Consider the following 18,612-nt stretch of genomic DNA (forward strand, 5'->3'; position numbering starts at 1 on the left):
GAATCGAACCCAGATCTTTCCGACCTATATTGGCTTTGTCTATACTGACTGAGCTATGGATGCTCCATCTTTTGAATAGTATATACAAAAAATTCATATAAATTTTGTTAGCAAGTATTAAGACCGGTACATAACTAAACGTTTTGAAAGAGTTTTCTCTTGTCTGTGATTAAAATATTCTTTCCCAAATCACTTCCTTTATTTGCACGTAACTGAGTCAAATTTTATTATCTGGAATTGTGATCAGCAAGAAAACAGTTTTCGTATCAAACCATTTGACGATACCTGATGCATTTGAAGATTACCCATGCGTCTGTTAAATTCTACCTCTTTCATTCTCTTTTCCCTTCAAGGCCGCTTCCTGTTTAGAATGTGATTTGTGACCCATATATATCTTCTTGATTGCGGACTTTTTTTTTCCACTGATAATGTCTCAAAGCAGAGCTCCAAGTGAATAGACCATACAAACACAAGGATTACATCTATCTCGGGAAGGAAGGCTTCTTCCCAAACTCTATTAATTTGAAGGCCGATATTTAAACCGACCTTGAAAATGAATTATTGTGCCCCCAACTAGAAAAGGTTAGGCCGCGGAAGATTAGCGACATAGACAGGTCGCTTGAGGTTATACGAGATAAGTAGTTAGGCAAGAAGAAACTGTAATTAGAAAGACCCGAAGAGGTGACTATGGGAGGGAATTACAAGGGTGCTAAAAGGATGGGGGGAGAGATCTTTGGTGCTTAAGTGAACCGCCAACAAAGTATAAAAGAATGACCGACAGTTCTGTAAAGAGAAAAATATTTTTTTTTATTACTAGTTGTAAAAATCGGAGAATGTTATAATAAAAAAGAGGGGATGTATTAGAACAATATAGCTGAATTTTTGATAAATGTTAACGACGTACAGATGCTGCTCAACTAACAGCAGAGATAATAAAATACGGTTGTATTGAGAGCCATCAGATTATTCTCAGTGTCTTTTAGTCGTACCTCCTTCTTCTTCGTCTATGATCTCTTGTGCTTTTAAACGTCGAAACTTTGCCAAAGAGATTTCCATGCCGTCCTGTCCAAGGCTTTTGCTTCTTTCCAACTAATTCGTTTTTTCAATTTTTCTTTAATTTCCTATTGCCAACCTTTTGTGGGCCTGCTTATGTTTCTTTTTCCTATTTTCTGGCTTTCGTATACAGTTTTTGCTATTCTTCTTTCTTCCATTCGAATAAGATGTCCAAACCACCTCATTTGGGCTTGTGTTGTGAATTGGTTCAGAGGTGCAACTTGAAGGCTGTCTGTTATAGTTTGATTTCTTATTCGGTCTTGTCATGCTTTTTGTGTCACTTTCCTAAGATGTTTCATTTTAATTGTTTGTAGTTTATTTGTGTTTCCTGTTGTTAAACATCAAGACTCGTAATTGTATGTTAATGTTGGTACAAACACTGAATGGTGCACTGCCATTTTGGTATTCTGAGTAACTTCTAGGCACGGGCTTTTCATTGCATAGGATAGCTTTGTTTTCCCCGTTATCCTGTTGTTAATTTCTGTGTCTAGTCTACCATCTTCTTATATATCCCAAGTATTTGAAGGAGCGAACTTGTTCCAGTTGATGGTTCTCTATTTTTATTGTGCCTTTTAATTGGTTTCTAAATATGAACATTGGTCATATTCCTTTTCTTTGTTTCTTCATACCAAATGTTGATATTGTACTGCAAATCTTCAGCTGTATTTGCTAGAATCACTACATCATCTGCAAAAGCCACGTGTGAAATCCTGGTTTCTTTCAGTTTCCTGTATCCTAGGTGGAACTTTTTTGTTTTTATTTGGCATCCTGTGTGCATCTATTTATTTTTTCGAAAGCCATATTGTATTTCGTCCAGTGTATTCTCTGTTTGGTTCCTGAGCTTCTCTTCTAAAATACGGGCATACAATTTTCCTGGAATGCTTAAAAGCAAAATCCCTCTATGGTTTCACATTTACAGTTATCTCCTTTAATAAATATAGGGATTATTATTGTTACTTCGCAGTCTTTGGGAATAATTTTCTTTTTCTATACGACATTGAATAGGTGTCAAAGAAATTTTATGACCTTCGTTCCTAAATTCTTTACCATTTCTGGTGTTATTTGGTCATGGCCTGCTGATTTGCCCAGTTTTATTTTATTTATTGCTGCTAACAGTTCATTTGCACAAATTTCCTCACTTTGATCTTCTATTTTGCTTGCGCGTCTTTAGTCATACTTCCATTGGCAGTAATTCTAGTTAATAAATTCTTAATTCATTACGTTCCTCCCTCCCCCAAGAACATAATCAATTTTGCGCGCGCGCACACACTCACTTTCCACTGTTTGCCATATATCTATGCTTCTCAGTCGTTACGTTTCTGGCACATCGAACTAATCCCAGCATTCGTTGTGGTTCAAGTAGTATGGCTGCTGAGTAGATTCTTTTTTTTTTTTTTTTTTTTAAGCATAGGGTCACGCAAATTCCCAATCCATTATCCAAGCTATTGATAGCCTCGTGAAAGATGTGGTGTGTGTAATGTGAAGCTATAGACAGCTTTTTACACTGCTGTCAAGCCAATAAATGTATTAATTATAGATCAACAGTTGAAATAAGGCAAAATACATCGACGAAATTGTACTTGATGAGAGGGCGCTGGTCTGGTATTCATCACTTTAAAATGTAAGTATGATTGGTTGGTGATGTAAACATGAATGTTTGTGTTGTTTCTATTCCAGCAATACATCTGCAGATTTAATTCCACATTCGCTGATATCAAATGTGGTAACTAATCTTGGAACGCCATTTTGAAGCTTGGTTTTCCGAACATAAGGAAAGGAAAAAAAAAAAAAAGAAGAAAGAAAAGAAATTAATATTAGTTGGCATCGAAACCAATTATTGATATTAGTTTTCTTTTAAATGTGAATTTTATTGGAGACATGGAAAGAAACAAAATATGTGAGAGTATAACCTTCGGCATTGGAGTTGCCTTGGTATACACTACTTAAAAGACACGAGCTCTGCAGAATAGTTCACATATTCGTCTTTTATTAGTGCTTAAATTAATTTTAATTAGGCCTCACTTCAGAAAAACTTTTCAACAACGCTACTGATGTGATGGATGAAGCAAACTGCTTTTCATATTCCCCTTTATCTGCGTAGCAAGTAAATCGGTTATGAGTAGTTTATGAGCTTTAAGCTCGCCCATTGGAGGTTGCGAGATTAAGTGTCCTCAGTGGATAGTAGAATGGCTTTAGGTCTTTTGTGCTTGTAGTGGTCATATTCATTGTAGTCAGCAGCCTGTTTGATCAGTTGATTTGGGTGCGTGGCTGCATTTGAAAAGAACTTTACTGCTAGAGAGTGAAGAAATATATATGGGATACTGGTATCACGGCGGATCTGTTCATTTCTGATGAACCATGGAGCATCTAGAATCATTAAGCATTTGTTTTGTAATCGTAGCCTTAATTATGTTAGATCTCATTAATCGTTTGTAGCTGCTACTGATAGCAATATCCAGATCATCCGGATTGCCAAAAGTACCATGGTTCATAGGTTCACTGGGATAGGCTACTACAATGTGATTGAACATCATATATTTGTTTAATATGAGACCTTTCTGTTGGTCGTTTTACTGTTCCATGTGGATTTTTGACATATCAATCTCCTGCTATGATGGTGGAATCGTTGGTGCATATATGATACGCCCACAATTCATAGAACCGGGGCTGGCAGACTGCCAAGAAAAGCCGATTCATGTTGAAGGGGAGAAAGAAATGTATGAATTGGTCATCAACACGCGAAATTACGTGCTTTATACGTAAATTTTCCAACTGTTGTACAAGCAAAATAGTTACCACACTTTAAAAAGTAGGTTCATAAAAGAAAAGCTAATTTTCGACGTGTAATAATAAACAAACTCATCCCACAAGTCGGATTGATTGCCCCATTATCGGAATGGATTCTCCTTCTGACATGCGCAGAAGTGTCGAAGGGTCTCGCATCTATGGACGTACAGTAGATACGACATCAGTAGAGTTTTACTCGATGAGTTGTATCCTGCACAGTTAAGTTTTCCAGCATCGTTGGTGAAAACTTCAATGCCTGCGATCTCTAAGTTTTTGGCTTTGGGATTAGTTGTGGCGTTATGTTTAAGGTAGTTTTCAATATAAATGGCAGTACCCACCACCACCTCTGGAATCAAGTTTATCATTTCTGTGGATAGTGTATCCTCTTAATTTTGGGTTGTTTGCTGGCTGAAAATATCTCGCTGATTAGAAGTACTTCTGGGTTGTATCTGATTGGGAATTCTTGCAGGTCAAGAATTTTGTTGTTAGGCCGTTGGCATTCCAAGCGGCAATCAGCAGTGAGTTTGGTAGACTTTTGTTTCTATTCATTGCTGAATGCGGTTAGATTGGAGTGGGCTTCTTGTAGAAATCAGTGTTAAGTTGGATTTACTAAAGTCTTGTAACATGGCAGCTAGTGAAGTGGTTATGACCTTAGGTTGGGATTTATTTGTTCAAGGCGTGATGATTTCTTGGCATCGGCGTAAGTTTTGTTTAGTTGTAGCTTTCCTTCCTGATTATTATAATTTATTTTAGTTGGTGGATAATCAGCTTGTTTGACGAGAGTGGAAGTTTGCGAGGGAGTCTGTATATTTCACCCTGTCGTCAATTTTTTGGATAGAAAATACATCCTTTGTAATTGGCAGGATGAGGTCCGCCGCGATTGGCAGGTGTGGTTCTAGGCTTGGCACAGGAGTTAGTTGAGTGATTCTCACCATACTTCAGACATCTATAGTCATTCCTACACAGTTTCTGGGCATGACCGAATTTTTGGCATCTATGGCATTGCCTGGATTGAAGTTAACTCAGATATTTGTTTCTGAGTGTTGTTGATCTCCACAAACACGAGTGGCATTGGCTTTTTGTCAACTCCGTACATCCAACTCACCTTTATTGGAGTCAAACCATGATTGATAAGATCTGTTGTTATCTCTTTTGAGGTGATACCCCCCCTTCCCAGTGACTCCTCTCAGTATAACCTTCGGGTTTCTTTCGCTACTTAGAGCAAACGTATGGTAGTGTAAGTTTAGATTGCCCATAAGTTTAGTTAATTTACGGTACTCGCTGACTTAGTGAGCCAAATTTTTATGCCTTCATCTATATTTTTGCTCAGGAGTAAGCAATATTTTGGTTCTTGATGATTGGTGTCACCCACTATTCCTTGTCACGCAGAACGACTGGAGGAACCTTCTCATGGAATATCCTTTATAGGAGAATCATCTTCCATGTAATTGTCTTTATGAACTTCTCAGTCCGTCTTTTACCATCATGCTCTTCCTGTGAATCTAACGGATGGAACTCAGGTGGGGAGACCATTAAGTTTATATTTTCATCCTCTATCAGCATCATCACCTTCAGGGTCACTTGTTAACGAATACAGGTTTAGATATTCAGATCACTTGACCTCAAACCTCTTCGACAGCTTTCTATAAAGATCGAGTGCCTGTTTTCAGTCTAAATATTGGATTAAATCATCCGTGACTAGGTTTTCCATGATTAGGACAAAATTAGATACAATTCTTACCTGCTAATCAGCTAGTAAAGTTCACTACCACAAGTTCATCAACATAAAGACCTTTATGGTACATTCACCAAAAACAACCTTCAGCATAGAAATTTATTCAAATTCCACTGTGGTTAGTACGCACAACGACACATTATTCCTATATGGTAGCTCACAACAACAACAACAGTGCTATGAAGGGTAAAGCAAATTTGCTTTTCATATTCCCCTTTTCTTTGTGAGGAAACCTGGTGGTGGTGGGGAAAGTCTGTGAGCTTTAAGCTCGCCCTTTTAGGACTATGGGATTAACTGTACTCAGTAGGGAGTAGGATTGCCTTGTACTGGTTGGTTTCGTTATAGTTAGTAGAGTGTGTTAGTTGGTTTGGGTGCATGTTCGCCTTTGAGAACTTTTCCGCCTAGGTCGTGAAGGAGCGAAGAAATGTATGGGATTCTGGTTTCCCTGCGAATCTGGGTATTTCTGCTAAACCATCATTGAAGTGTCCGGTATCATCCGCAGGTTTTTGGTTATATTTAATTTGGAGATGTGGCTCCATGCTAGGCAGGCTTATGTGATTATGGGACATATTCCTTTCTGGTAGAGTAGTAGTTTGTTTCGTGTATCTAGTTTGCTTCGTTGGTTGATCATGGACTAGAGTTGAACGATGGCTTTGGATCCTGATGTGCTTTGAGCTGATGTGTTTGATGTGGCTATTGAATCGAAGTCTTTTGTCTAGTTGTACACCAAATTATTTGGTTTCTGTCTGCCATGGGATTTTTTACCTAAAAATTTGGATATTTTTGGGGGATACTGGCCTTCTGGAGAAGGAGCAGAAGTTTGACAGTACTTTTTTCGGGGTTTACTTGAATCCTCCAGTCTGAAAACCATTTTGCCAGCGTGGAAATACTGCCCAGAAGTCATCGGATTGAGTTAGAGACAGATCTTGCTAGTATTGCTGTATCCTCTACGTATAGAACTGTGATGGAACCTTGGGTTTTGTGCGATGTCTCTCATGGAGATTGTGAACAGTAAGCCAGTAAGGAGCCTTGTGGAACTCCTGGAACATTTCGCTTGGTTGAGATTGTTCCGTTGATTTTCACTTGCATTGTTCTTTCACTGAGGTATGATTTTATTAGCCATTATTTTAGTTTGTTGGCACATATTGAGTTTGTAGAGAAGGCCTCGGTGCCATATTTTGTCAAAGGCCTTGCGACAGTGTGCTGTTTCTAATGGCATCCTCTTGGGGTGTATTCTACCAGTCAGTGAATTTACTGGACTGTGCTGTGGCCTCGTCGGAAGCCAAATTGTTCGTTTGGTATGATTTCTAATTTGTCTGTTAATTCTTGCAAGGATGCTTTTTTCGGCGACTTTTCCTAGGTTGGATAGTAGGATGATGGGGCGGTAGCTGGGAATCTTTGCGTGGTTTCTTTATCGGTATGATGTCGGCAATTTTCCATTTTGTAGGAAAGTACTGCAGCCTTAAGATTGCGTTTATGTTGAGATGCACTATAGTTTTTTGTGGGAGTAGTTTTATGATTTTGTTAGTGATGCCGTCTAGTCCTGGTACTTTTTTGCTGTTGACATTTTATGATGTTTGTTAGTTCTGCTGGAGTAGTGGGTTAATTCGTTTTGAGTTTTCCTTGAGTTGCTTTAAGGTGTGTCTGACCTGTTGGTGAAATTTGTAGATGAGGTTGATGTTTATGTTTTCGTGTGCATTACTTTTCCAGGTGTTTCACTAGAGCTCCGGCTTTTTTTGTATCTGTGTGTGCAATAATATGTTCAGCCTGCGGGGGAGAAGTTGCATTTGTTGTGGAGGGTTCTCAGGAATTTCCAGATTGAGTGGTCATCATCGGGATTGAGAGCTGTTAGTTTCTTTTCCCATTCTTGATTTCTGTGGTTTCTGAGAGCTTCTCTGACTTGTGCGACTATTGTGTTGTGGTATCTTTTTTTGCTCTGATTAGATCCATAATGTCCTGGACCTGCTTGGTTGTGTGGGTAGTTGTAGTCTTGGTGACCTACTATTGCTTTGTTAATTTGATTTGTTAGGTTGGTTACAGCTTCGTATGTATCTTCTTTTTTATGGATGGTGGATGCTGGACCATGTGTTTGGGGGAGGACTTTGGATAGTTTATCCCATGCACTGAAGGAGTGCAAGGGGGGAGTTGATCCTGGGTGCCTAATTTAAACAGGATAAGGTTATGTGTGACGTTAGCTCGTTATTCGTTTGCAGCTGATACTGATATCTGACATTTCTGAAGATAACGATATCTAATACATCTGGTCTGCTGAGAAGACTATGATGGATAGGTTCTGTGTGGCCTGCTACTGAAACGAAGATGAACGTCGTGTACTTGTTTAGTGTACGACGGTTTTTGTTGATTGTGTTGCTGTCCCATGCTGTATATTTGGCATTTAAGTCCTCTGCTATGATGGTGGAGTCTGTGGTACCTAGGATGGCATCTAAGTCTGTTATGAGTAGGGTTTTACTCAGCGACTTTTAGGCTGCATAGATCTTGAGTTTGCCAGCGTTGTTGGTGTGCACTTCTATGCTGGTTGTCTCTAGGTCGTTAGTTTGGAGGATTATGCTTCAGGTAGGTTTTGATGTAGATAATGGTATCTCGGCCTGGTGCTGTGTCTATCCGTTTTTGTACATAGAGAATTCTTGTAGTTTTGGGTTATTTGCAGGTCGGAGGTGTCTCGTTGATTAAGATTATGCCAGGATTGTGTCTGAGTTCGAATTCTTGCTGTTCTAGGATTTTGTTGGTGAGACTAAGTGCTATCAGAATAGAGCGAATGCCTTGTAGCAATCTCTTTGAAGTTGGTGATGAGTTGGTTTTTGTTGAATTCTTGGAGATGGTGGCTAGCGAGGCGGTTATGATCGTTGCTAGGCGATCTCCTTGGGTTTCTTTGAGTTGGGATCGTCAGTATGGCTGCTGTGGGTGACCCTTGTTGGAGAAGAGAAGAGAGGCTGGGTATTTCTTTCTGTTTTTCGGGTGGAGGCTGCATCCTTTGCAGTTGGCGGGATTAAACCCCCCCGCAGTTGGCGCTCTTGGCTGGTGTGGTTATTGGTTTGTTTCAGGAGGGTGGTTGGGTGGTTTTCGCCACATTTCAGACACTTGTAGTCTGCTTTGCACAGCTTTTGGGCGTGACCGAATTTCTGGCATCTGTGGCATTGCCTGGATGAAGCACTAAATGATTTCTACCAGCATGAGTGGCAGCCTTTTGTCTGTTTTATACATTCTACTCACTTTAATCGGAGTCAGGCCCTGGTTGTTGAGATCCGCTCTGATTTCTTCTGAGGTGACTCCTCGTAGTACCACCTTCAGGTTTTTTTTTTCACTGCTTAGGGCAAAGGTGTGATATTTGTAGGTTTCAGTTAACCATGAGTTTGGTAAACTGCTTGTAGTCAGTACCCATGGAAGGCTGGGTTTTTATCCCTTCATTTCTGTTTTTAGCACAGGTGCAGGCGAAGTTTTGTTTCCTAATGAACTGTGTAACCGCGGTCCACTTTTCTTTGTCTCGTAGTATTACTAGGGGGACTTTTTCTTCCTTGTTTGTTACGTCCTGTGTACAAGAGTCCTCCATCTGGTTTTCTTCGTCTTTTGTTGATGTGTTCCTCCTGGGAGTCCATCCGCTGGAACTCCTTGGATGGGGAGACCTTTGAGATTGAGTTTTTGTCGTCTGTCCCTCCTCTTGGCCTTCGGATTCGCTTGTCAGTGAGTATAAGTTTAGGAATCCAGGCCATTCAACCTCGAACTTCTTTAACAGTTTTTTAAAGAGGTCAAGTACTTGGTTTCCATGTAAGTGTTGGATTAAATCGCACTGCTTTACCTTTTCCATATTAGATATATTAACGTCTTATCTGCAAGTCAGCTGCCGATGTTCGCGTTCATCCGGTGGCGGTTGGTTGGGTTCATTACTATCATGGTTGTAGTCACAATAGCACGATAGGCCACACGATCGTTGGTACAATCCAATGAAGTTCAGATCTATATGCTGTAGCCATTCTATGCTAGGCAGTTAGATTTACCTAAGTGAAATTTTGTTACGTGCATAATCAATTACTAAAACATATTACAAAATGCTGTAATTTGAAATAATTAAGATAAAAATGTAGAAAATATTATAGATTCATTCGTATTCAAATTTTGAAAGAATCTCGTTTTCCGGTATTCGCGGTGTAATCTTTTCAGATTTTATAGGTCTTTTAGAATTGTGTTAGCAGGCATAAGCAGGCGTATATTTTCAAGGCTCGTCTATTGTTGGCAAGTAATTAAAAAACTTATACATGCTAATCTGAATTCTGTTTCACAAATAACTTCTTGCAATGTGGTATGCGTTTTACGTTTCTCTGTTGCGCTTTAGAAAACGTCGGATTATCTACCCAGCTGAAACGCAAAATTTAACCTCTTCTATGCACATACACAAACAAAAGAAATGACTGTCGAGCCGGCTAATAGACATTCGTTACGTTCAGTTGATAATAATAGGGTTCCTCGGTACTCGTATTGTCACAGTGTTTGGACATCGTCAATCCTGTTTGGTGTTACCCTCTTTGCATTAGCTTGGTTGTTTGGCTCTACGTTTCTGTGGGAAAGTGTGAGTGACGCATTGTTTTGATGTTGGAATTATGCACGACTGTCACGTCTCTGGTTTTTTGAAAGAGTCTAAAGGTCTTCCACAATGAGAATATTTTAGCGTATGAGTGAAGTAGAAGTTGTGTCAGTTCAGAGTATATTTCTGCAAGAGAAATTAGCAGGAATTCCAGAAATGTATTTTTTTTTTTTGGTGTGTGTGGGGGGGGGGGGGTTCCACAAGAACGCAGTTAACATTGGAATCATTAACTGATAACGGAAGTCCCAAAAGATAACAAATTATAACAAATCGAGTGGTCAGAGATTGATATATATTCTTTCAAGTATTCAAGTATGGAGTTTGAGGAAAAACTGGTTAATCAGTGGCTAATTTATACCACATATCACACAGTTTCGTATAATTTATATGCTGTCAAGCAGGGTATACCAGGAGGAGAATGATTTCTTGGGTTGGTAAGACATCGCTAAATTCACTTGTCCGAAGTGGCCAAAAACGTGCGTGCGCGCGTCCCACAAGCTTTAACGAGGTAGTCCATCGCATAATCTCTTTGTTACTACTTTGTTCCACTGCGTTAGCAGGGCCTGACTGTAAGTGGGCAGTGTTTATGAGCTGGAACGTTTATAAGGCCACGTTTTTTTTTTTTTTTTTTTTTTTTTTTTTTTTTTTTTTTAAGTTCAGTGCAATTTCTCTATCCATTCCTTGGAAGACTTCAATGCTCATAACTATAACAATCTCAGAGAGTTGACTGTTCCTCACAATTTAACATTTTAGCTTTCTATATAGTACCAGATAATACGAGCCGGTTTTCTGGTACCGTTTTTTTTTTAAATTTTTTATTATCAGTGTGTAATTTGAACTACAGCTAGTATGTAGAGAGTTTTTTACCTTGGTATATATTATGTTAAAAATACCAAGCAATTTTATAAAAATATTCTAAGGAAAGTGATCAGAGTTTACTCCACCTTTGCAACTAGTTGCCTAGTGTTGCACTACGTGCAGCCGCAAACTTGACTTACTTGTCTGTTTGCTTACTTGGGAAAAAGGTTTAAAAACCTAGCTTATAAAATTGCTTGGTATCTTTAACATACAGCTAGTATATCAACCACCCCAACTTGCATCTTTCAATAAAACTTTCTTAATGAATCCAAAAATATGCTTTTTCTTTGCATTTATGTAATTTTCTTCACCTGCAACCAGGGCCGTACTTATGCACAGGCGCACAAGGCTCTAGCTGGGGGGATCGGAAAAATTAGAGCTAATTTAAGAGCCCCAAACAATGAGGAATGGGTCCCTCGAGCACTCTAACATCTCGGGTCCCAACCGCCTTCGGGTAAGTGTAACTACAGTCCTGACTGCAATCCTTTCCCAATTTTGGATATGGATCTTGGTCCTCATGTCATAAAAGGTGGGCACTGCTTATTAACCTACTTCTGTTATTATTAGCCTATCAATTATTAACCTGTCATTACTAGATTTTGATTTAATTTTCTGTGATGCATCAATTTATCCCCAATCTCGATCTTCAGTCCCGAATGAAGATCTTGATCCACATTTTACTCCGAATTATCATCTTCTAATCAAAGTTTTAGAAATTAATCCTGTTTCCCATTTTTTAATGATATAATTTCTCTATACTCGTATGCGCAGTTCTTATTTATTTTTATGTTGACAAGCGTATAGCGACATTTCCTGTGACTCTAAGGATGTAGATCGTACAATATTTAATTTTTTTTTTTTTCTAAATTTAATTTACCGTTTCCAGTTTCTGTTTTAAAGTGATTACAACAGTTTTATGTTTGGTAGTGTAGGATTTTAAAAGATACGCAGAATGAAGAAAAAGAAGAAAGATAAGTCATACAAGCAAACGAACTATGAACCACGTAAAAAAAATACTATATACAATGCAGTAACAAAGACAATTAATTAGTGCCGGGGCATAAGATCTTCCCCCCCCCCCCCTCTCACATAATTTTTATATGTGATATGTTTGTCGTGAAATCATGCCGTTTAACATTTTTTCGCCCCTCTTACTGTTATTGGGCTAGGGATACTCACTTTTCCTTGTTACATCACTACCGTTAAAACAAAGCTCGGTAATCAAAACCCGTTTCTTATTAAAATAGGAGCTGATATTTCAGAATTCTCAATAATAAGAGAGCTCACTCTGTTAAAGTATTATGCTGATGGGAGTTCTCTTTCACGTTCACTTAAGGATGCATTTCACTCTGTCTTTTTAAAAGAAGCAAATACATAAAATTTCGAAATGAAAAAAAAAAAAAAAAATCTGAATTTAGAGTATTCTTTGCGGCGATAGTTATCTTCATATATTGCAAACTGTAACAGAATTTTATGTCGAGTGTATCTTGAAACTCAGACATTCTGTCAACTGCAGTAATCTCGGAGAATCGGCAGTCGGCGTTCGTATATGGATATATCGTAAGGAAGATGACATATCATCATTCTTACGGACGCCTTATATGACGAGGTTTATGGGAAACAGTTTTTCAAAATAGAATAAATAAAGATTGAATGTTTGTTGCTATATTTCTGTAAGAGATTAGTTGATATTCGAATCTATGACATAATACATACTCATTAATTTTGTCTAGCAAAGGTAATAAGTAGCTGAAGATGTTATACATGATTTTTCTCTTAAAAAAACCACTTTCTTCACGAACCTCGGAATAACACACAAATATTCCGTACGTCCAACTTTCCGCCTTATTTTTAGCATACAATTAGTCACTCTTCTGACTGAAAAGAACGACAACCTTCCCCCTTCTAATCCTCTGACAAGAACTTCTTTGGATTCTGCAACCATCGCGGTGCTGCAGACGCAGTTAAAGAACAATTGTCATCCAAAAGCCACATAGTTCTAGATGTAAAATAGCATAATTTCGCTGTGTATTAGACTTACTGAGCAGTCCTCAATATTTCTCATCAGTCGTACAATAATCACATATGTAAACAGCTTTCCACATACCAATTTTTACCAGATTTAAAAAAAAAAAACTCCCGTCAAGTTTACCTATGCAGTCCAAAAAATACATCTTAGAGTAATACTCCAAAAGACATCGCATGACTCGAAGCAGCAAAATCAACGCTTTGGAAGAATGACAAATATTTAGTTGACATAACTCGAAGCATTCCACTAACACGGAACACCTACTTGCAAACGTCCGCTAGATGGCGTGTAAAAAGAGAAAATATAATGAGAATTCAGTATTGTTGTCTCGACCGATTTGTTCTAAGACCTAAAGAATAGATGGCGCTTCTGTTAGCTAGAGTAATAATGGTGATTCTGCATAGCGACTGTTTGGAGAACGAAAAAAAAAAGCACTGTTATTATTTAAGGAATTTATATTAGCGATTAAGTACTATTGGATGATAAGCATTAACTAATTTTTGTCTATTGTATAGTCCTTGTGTTCACTTTCTCATCGAAGTGTGAAAGACGTAATGTAAAAGAAAATCTTGAGTACTGCAGTAATATGTACAGTATTGTGACCACCAGATGGCAGTGACGTCGTTCAACTTACATTCAAATTAAAGTATTTCGGTGTTCTTAATATAAGTGCTTAAAAATGAAAGAAAAACAATAAAAGGAATAAATATATGATGATTAAAAGGGAATTAATCCATTGTTATGAAGAGTCTGTGGAATTATAAACAAAAATAAGTAAAAAAATCGAATAAAAACAACAAGATTAAGTTCCACCAATAGTTTCACTTAGTTGGTTTTTCAAACTGGCAACCAATAAACGAATTTTTGTTATTATTTTTTTTAAATGACCGTGACGTCATAATATTTAGGCGTGCATTCTTTTTGAAATGTGCACACGACAATAATTGGCATTGTGACGTCAACAATACCTGTTTCTAGGCAGTAGCTGTTTTAAGTTGGCGTACATGCGTATGTGTGAATGGCTGAAATGATGACAAGCTTGAGAGCTGCCAATTTGGCGCGGGAGACAAATAAAATCAATATTTGCACAGCACCGGAGCCTAAGATGGCAGTCTGCCCTTTAAAAGAGAACGCCATCTTAGTGTACTTTTCCTACGAGGTACACTCTGTTGCCGTTGCGACCACCGCTGCCGTGCAATCGATTTCTCCGGGAGAAAATGAGAAAGCAAAGGAAAGGGGGAAGAGCACAAGACAGGTAAAATTGATGGTACAGATTGACAACATGCTAGGGCGTCTGGGTGTGTGTTGCTCAAATTGTCCGCGAGGCGGAGCCCCTGTGCTCATCTGTGCAGAAGACAGTTGCTCACGCAGCGCTCCTAGTAACAGCTTGTACTTACTAACCATAGCGGCAGCGTCTCTCTGTGGTGGGCGAGGGGTGGCCTCGGTACATGGAACAGCCCCTGCCTCTCCAACAGGGTAGGGAGTGTATGTGAAGCACGCGATGGTTCGGAACACATGTACGAGTTGCTGACAGCGCTTGAAGAGTCGACCCTTGTTCGTAGCTGGCGCTAGGACAAAATGTACTCGCCTCTTCTCTCTGTCGTAATTGTGTTGGTGGCCCCGTCGACCTAGTCCGAACTCCGACAGGAAAACGTACACACACACACGCATTATTATCGTTTTGCCCGATTGGATGTTCGAATGCATTTAAAAAAGCTTCTGATGCCAAATGATGGGTACATTGGCTACAAGACTGGCTGCTCTCTGAGGTAGGTGAATCCTATTAAGCGAATTAAGTTCAGCTGATGTTGCCCGCGCTCCCTAGCGGAAGAAGGCGGTGTTATCATTTTAAATCGCCATCCTCTTCCACGGCTATTAGCCGAACGGTGTTAGTACACCGTTTCTGATCCCTGCATGTAACGAGTGTTAAGGTGTGTTTGTTGGATCATGTTTCTGTGCAAACAATCCAGGTAACAGACGCGGCTAATTCGGAACGCAAGTTCATCCGGGTTTATTCTTCGTACAACAATTAACATTGTTAATCTATTTATTCCGTACTTATTCGAAATATTGGAAAGTTGTCAGGTAGGATATTGTGCAGGAAATTCAGATAGAAATAATACCAAATTAAGTTAATAAAATTGAAGTTGATATTTAAAAAAAGAAAAGTAAATAAATATAATTATTGAGCTTATAAAATAATTAATAATGCGGAAAATATTTGATGACGAAAGACCATGATTTTTTTATGACAATAATAATAAAACAATTAAAAATCAGGTCAAAATTATGTGAATTACTTTTTCATTATTTCGTTTGATGAGAATAACAATTGCAGGTAGCGCGTGTATCAGTGGTGCACGTGTTTTTTTGTTCATTTCTGCTTATCCTCGTGCTAAGGTAGCACGAGGCAGCCTGCCGGTGATGAAAATTATTAATTAACAACTGATTATGAATATTTAGAAATGAACATTGCAATGTTCTTATTAAGGCTTCCATTTGTGTAAATAATTGACAAAATCGGTTGTTTTTATTAAGGTAAAACATAATTGCCGGATGAGTTTGCCCAGTTGGGTGAATATGGCTGAAATAAGCCAGCTGTTCCGGAAATGGTATTTGAGTAAGAGGGAAGTTACAAATATCAGTTTGGGGAAAGGATTTTTTTTTTTTAAGTTGCCAACTAATTCTTGTGATTACCTCGAGTAGAAACTATAAGTCGTAGTTTTTATTTGTTGCCACTGAGTGGCGCTAATGGGATAAATGGTGTAAGCCTCAACAGTGGTTGCGACCTTGAGGCATCTTCTGACCTGTTTGCCGATCAACGAGTTGGACATCTCCCTCCAATCTGCCCTCATAGCTCTCTCGTTCTCCCCACCCCACCCCAAAGTGGACTGAATTGTGACCGTTTCCCCACCCCATCTTCTCAGCTGTGTCTCCGTATAATATTAGCCGAAGAGATGCCACTCCGCTAAAGGCAAACTCCGGCTTTCCCCCCCCCTCCCCACCCCACAACGATGCATGCACGTGCGCATTTCAGCCTCCCTCCTTCCCACCCTCCCCCAATCCCCTCCCCTCGCTTTAACCGTGCACTCGTTCGTTGAGGTCACTGAGTGGTGGGAACATTGCATTTAGCTATGGAAAGGCGTCAGACTCTGAACGGGTCGGGTCTCCATGCCCAGCCGGGCGCTTTGTCTCCTCACTGCTTCCGCTGTCTGTGTCCTCGCTACGAGGTTAGTCTGTGTTGCCTCGGAACACAGGCGGTCAATTACGGTCGCGCTATTGATTGTAATGGTTCCAGCTAAGTAGGCTATGCTTGTGTCTTGGTGGCTACAAACTCTCCAACAATATTGTTAGTCTTTGCAAATTGGCCCCGATTTTCATTGTTTTTTTTTTGCTGTTGTTACTATTAGCATTTGATGAAGATAATTGTCAATAAAGGTGTCTTATAGTTCGGACTGCACATGCGTTAAATGTTTTATTAACCAATAGCATGTATTTCAATCGAAATCTACACGCAATGACATTACTCGTGACGAAGATGTGTGCTACTTGACATTTGGCATTAGAGTGCATGCTTGCGTGTGTTGTATTGTTGTGTCATTTCTTCTCGAGGTGTTTGTCTCGCGCAAGCGTTGTAGTGTAACGTTACTTGATTATCACTAGGATATTTTCTTTTTCTTTTTTTTTTTTTTTACATAAAAATGATATTCATCGTTTGCTTAAATGCTGACTCATGGAATTAAAATTTTGCCCAAACATTTTTGAAAAATAATTTCCCTATTAATAAAATAGTTTTGCCTGGTTGCAAAGCCAAGTTTAATTAAGAAATTTTAACCGATAAAGAGTGTTTTTGTTATTGTTTTGCTCAGGGCCGGCTCAAACGTATTTTTCGAGCCTCAGACAGACCTCAGAGGGGGCCCCGCACTTTCGAAATTCTAAGAAAATTTTATAATAGAATTTTTGATGTTTCAGATATGCATTGATATGGGAAATATTTTAGTATATAACTATATATAAGTAATGTTTGTAAATTATGTTTAATAAAATTGATTTTTCGATAAAAGAAATTATTTTTTGCAAATATTTTGGGACCCCACTTATAACTTTTTCCCGTGGCTCCTAAAAACCTCCACCCGGCCCTGGTTTTGCTTTTGTTTCATTTCATATTAATAGTCATCCGATTGACGGAGATAAATGGTTATTTAAATGTACAATACAATCTTCCGTGTCTGGTGTATTATATATTATTTTTTTTTTTCGGAATTATCGGTTTATTTTTTTGGAGGGAGAGGGGTTATTATCATATAGTACACATGATTGTTATCCTTCGTATTTTTTTCTCCTGTTTATTACAAATGAAATAAACCGTGTATTAGCCTTTTTTGTTTATTAAGTTTCTCTTCCACCATTGCCAAAGTTGAGTGCATTTCTACGGCATGCTAGATAAGAGGCATTGTGCTCATCTAACTAATATATGTTTGTATGGATTAGCGTGGTTGTTTTTGATCACTTTTCGTATTAAAACTCCGAGTGTCTTCAGGGTAGGAACCGGATGAAGGAGGGAAAAAAAAAATTCGGTGACTGGAATGAACTGATGATACGCTTTCTTTTGCAGACCTTGCATTATTGAAGCTACCACGAGGTCACACATACCTTCAGACTACATTAGAAGCGTTAAATATTTTTTTCCTCGAGGAAGTAATTTTTGTTTCATAAAACTATTTGAATAACTACTTGCCTTCAAATGTATTTAATAACTTTCGACGGTTTTAGTATTGATGCATCACGATATTTAGCATCAGACAAAGCGTTTTTGAAGACGCAACAAGTCTCTGGATGGTCCGGAAATGCAGTGCAGATGACCTGACAGTCGATTCCAAACATGTATTTGGGTGGTCTTTCAAAAGATGAACAAAATCTGAAGACTTTGAGTGCTGACTTGCGTGTATCTGATAAATATAAAGGACCGTACACATCCGTGTAATCAAAAACCGTTTTATATTTTTATTACTATTTTTTAAGTATGTCCATCTTTCATTGGTTAATTTGACCTACTGCTGTGTGGCATCAACCGATCATCTCGTCGGTTGAGCCTTCTGATCTCTCCGTATTCATCATCATCACGTTGCCATCGGCCTACCAGTGCGACCACTTACCACCTACCAAAATAACTTGTTAACACGGTGTTAAGCCTAATTGCCGTTCAGACGACCGGATAAACGTATTCGTAGCCTCACTTGGTAACATAAGAAGCTTGCGTGATGTGTGGCAATCCGTTCCCTTCTCTTAGCATGCAGCTGAGTCACCTGGCAAACTATTGATCCAATATTGGTCTGTTTGCGTGCTTCGAGATGGGCCATCTCGTCTAGCCAGTAAATGGCAGCGCCACCTAACAGCATATTCTTTGGAAAGGGGGCAATCTGCGTGTGTGTGTGTGAGAGAGAGAGTTTATTTCTGTCCATTTCTCTCACCAATCTATGGTCACGTCTTTTATTTTTTTTCTACCATCTTTTTTTACCTTTGACATTTCCTTAACCTTTCCATTTTTGTTTT

The 18,612-nt window shown here is 38.8% G+C and overlaps 1 protein-coding gene across 4 annotated transcripts in view; it reads left to right on the forward strand.

Moving 5' to 3' along the window:
• The window catches only part of LOC150095860 (zinc finger MIZ domain-containing protein 1-like), a 383,815-nt gene that overhangs the window by 171,810 nt on the left and 193,393 nt on the right, over positions 1-18,612 (forward strand). Inside the window, exon 1 of one of the 4 annotated variants that reach the window (XM_090409086.1) lies at positions 14,520-14,828. The exons of the other annotated variants lie outside the window; for them this stretch is intronic. The gene's annotated coding sequence lies outside the window, so the exon portion shown is untranslated. Of the gene's footprint in view, positions 1-14,519; positions 14,829-18,612 lie in introns of those variants that run through there. 4 annotated transcript variants of the gene reach the window in all.

The sequence above is a fragment of the Typopeltis vanoorti genome, chromosome 19 (genome assembly GCF_054136105.1).
Source record: "Typopeltis vanoorti isolate ZY-2024b chromosome 19, IOZ_Tvanoo_1.0, whole genome shotgun sequence".
Classification (NCBI taxonomy): Eukaryota; Metazoa; Arthropoda; class Arachnida; order Uropygi; family Thelyphonidae; genus Typopeltis; species Typopeltis vanoorti.